This window comes from Hippoglossus hippoglossus, chromosome 10, assembly GCF_009819705.1.
Source record: "Hippoglossus hippoglossus isolate fHipHip1 chromosome 10, fHipHip1.pri, whole genome shotgun sequence".
Taxonomy (NCBI): Eukaryota; Metazoa; Chordata; class Actinopteri; order Pleuronectiformes; family Pleuronectidae; genus Hippoglossus; species Hippoglossus hippoglossus.
The window spans coordinates 22,718,799-22,722,273 of NC_047160.1; positions in this window are offsets into that span (position 1 = coordinate 22,718,799).

The window sequence follows — 3,475 nt, forward strand, 5'->3', positions numbered from 1 at the left end:
ATGTCTTAAAATGGCCCAGTCAAAGCCCAGACCTCAATCCAATAGAGAATCTATGGCAAGACTTGAAGATTGCGGTTCACAGACGGTCTCCATCCAATCTGACTGAGCTTCATCTTTTTTGCCAAGAAGAATGGACAAACCTTTCCATCTCTAGATGTGCAAAGCTGGTAGAGACATACCCCAAAAGACTTGCAGCTGTAATTGCAGCGAAAGGGGGTTCTACCAAGTATTGACACAGGGGGGTGAATACTTATGCACCCAACAGATGTCAACTTTTTTGTTCTCATTATTGTTTGTGTCACAATAAAATTTATTTTGCACCTCCAAAGTACTATGCATGTTTTGTTGATCAAACGGGAAAAAGTTTATTTAAGTCTATTTGAATTCCAGTTAGTAACAGTACATAATGGGAAAAAGTCCTAGGGGGGTGAATACTTATGCAAGGCACTGTACATGAATTCTGTCTGGCAGCTTCTCTTTGCTTCTCCCTCCTCCAAGTCGTTTATCTCGTCGCTGATCTGTAACTACGTCCACGAAGCTCAAACAACCAACCATCACTTGTGAATTAAAACGAAACACACACACACACACACACACACACACACACAAGTCTGTCAGAAGCTTCATTTTCATTTGAATAAGAATACGAAAACGAGCGTAACTCTTCCTGGCTGCAGCAGTAGCAGAAATGTGCTTTGCATGCCAGGTATAATACCACAGCAGATTGGTTCAATCCAGCCTGACATATTTCTGGAATGGCACATAGTTGTCCATCGCACTTGGCTCGGAGCCAACCGGCGAACATTTCTCTAGACAACACAAAAGGATCCTTGTGCTCGACGGCCTCGCCTCCTGATTGTAACAGCAGAACCATGCCCTGTGACATAAATCATTAATCTCTATGCATGTGGTGCCGATTAATTTGTGTATGGAAATGGCATGCCATGTCAGTCAAAATTATACCACGGGGATCATTACGCCGAGGCCTCCCAAGTTGTTTGACATACAGTGATGAATGAGATATGGATCAAAATTGTGGGGGAAAAAAAAGAAAATCAGCTCTCTCCTGCTTGTGCGATGGATTTTATTTTCACTGAAAGAAAGAAGAAGAAAGAAATAACACCGGGCTTCCTGTTCATTTCTCCCGGCGTGTTTTCAACCAAACACAAAAAACGAATGAAAAATGACACAAACACTTCTGACATTTAAATTAAAAAGCTCTTTACGTAGGAAAGTTATGACCACAACCAAATCCAGGAGAATGATGTGGTTTGTAGAAGTGAATGAGAGAGGGAACATAAGAAATGTTAAAAGTCGTTTCTATCATCACCCACATAATTAAGTCTGTCAAGACTTTGGGAGAACTGTGGACTCAGAAGCTTTTAGGTATTTAATATAGAAACAATTCAGAGGGATGAATTGGTGTGAACAGGCTGGAAGACTGAGTCCAGGAGATTGTTCCAGGAAGCTGAGCCGATAAGGGCTCTGACATTTACCGTGTCCAGATCCAATCTTCAATCTTCAATTGATTCTTTTATTAAAAAAAACCACACATAAGTAATATTAAAGTAGTAACGCTTAAATACAAACCTGCACCAACATCCCAGATACGACTGAATCGAAAACTGCAGAACCGATTGTCTTGAAGCTCTGTGGAAGGAGAGGACGTGGGAAAAGGAAGAACCCTGTAAAGTTTGGCCCGGATCCGGATCAGTGGACAGATCCAGGAATATGATTTATCACTTTCTTTAACATTGTAAGATGTTTTATTTACATTTTCCGTGATGTACAAAAGAATACTTCATGGACCTTGATGAAAAAAGTGAGGCATGTTTAGAAAACTTACAGTTAGCGTATTCAACATCTATGAGGGGCCATTTAAGGGTTCAGTATCTTGCCCAAGGACACCTCGGCATGCAGATGGGGAAGACTGAGGATTGAACCACAAACTTGCTGGTTGGAGGACGAACACTCCACCCCCTCAACCACAGCCGCTCAACTAACATTTCTGACCTGCTTTTTCCTCATATCATCAATAGGTCACTTAGGTCGTATAGCATTTTTAAAATCTGGACAGAAATGGTGTATAAGCCGTTCTGTAAAACCTGTAAATCTAATAATATGCTACTGGAGTAGAGATTCCTGTCTCATAGAATGAGAAAAAAAAAGATATATCGAGAAAACGGCCTGTAAAGATGTGTATTGTTATTGAAATATACAAATGCAGATGGAAAAAGTAAAAGTGCGTTAAAATAAACACCTAAGTGTGTGATATAGATGTTTTCATTCCACTATCATCTGAAAGAAGACACTGTATCGAATGAAATGGCCCCAAAAGTGTCTCAAAATTGTCCTGTACATGAAAAAGCTATATGTTTCTACCTGTTGTGTTGTTTGTCGAGCTTTCAGCTTTACAGTTCTAGAGCAGAGGTGATATACGGCCGAAAGCTGAGCAGCAGAAAGCCCGGCTCTGCACAGGAGAGAAAAGAGGATCGTCAATCATGTGCCGCAAGTAGTATCCAGGCAGCATAAAATAACTTTACACACTGCAAACTGAAAATCAATGATATGAACGTGTGTAAAGTTTTGATATTTGATGGATTTGTATTGTTCATTCAGTGGCTCACATCTGTGGCTCACATCTGTTCATCGAATGTAAACAAGAGGGTCAATATTAAACCTGATATCCTCCCAGAGTGAAGGATATTTAACACAGAGACTCAAAGCTACATCTCATCAGTTGTTGACCTTGGAGACAGCAGTGGAGACACTTCTGGAGCTTTTGATCATATTACATTATCCTCGTCCAGTTGTAAGTGTGGAAGTGCAGCTCTTCTGAATGTCCTTGTTTTCTAAACACAGCAGTAGGACAAAATTATCATTATATTTTATATCATTTACTATAGTCCAACCACACAAATGTATTTTATTTAATGTTTTTTATAACAATATTATGCTTGTGCATCAACTTATATACCATATCTTGTTCCAAAATGTGTATGTCCTAGTTAAGATTATTAATATAGCACATAAAAACAATGACAGATGACCAAAGTAATGTGCAATATAATAATAATATATAATACAATAAAATAAAACGCTACCATGTGGATAAAAAGTGTCATCAGTCTATTCTTAATGATGTCTACAGCACTTCATTGTTAACTGTACACTGTTCCAAAGCTGTTACTCTTATTTTATTTCACATTTCTTGATGCAGTCTAATCAGCCTTTACAATGCTATAGTCTACTTAGAACAAAACAGAGACATCAGTGGCTGCTCTGAACATGTTGGGCCTTCTCCATCCATCATGTTTATCGTGGCCTCTACAGCCTCCACCGTCTTTCCGCTGTCGTTAAGTACATCACATAAATACTGAGGCGTTATGCTGCCGTCACATGAATGGAGTGGGGGGTGGGTGCGTTTCATTTATCCACCGCCGCGTCACGTGTGGAGCGTGCGGCTGTGGCTGCT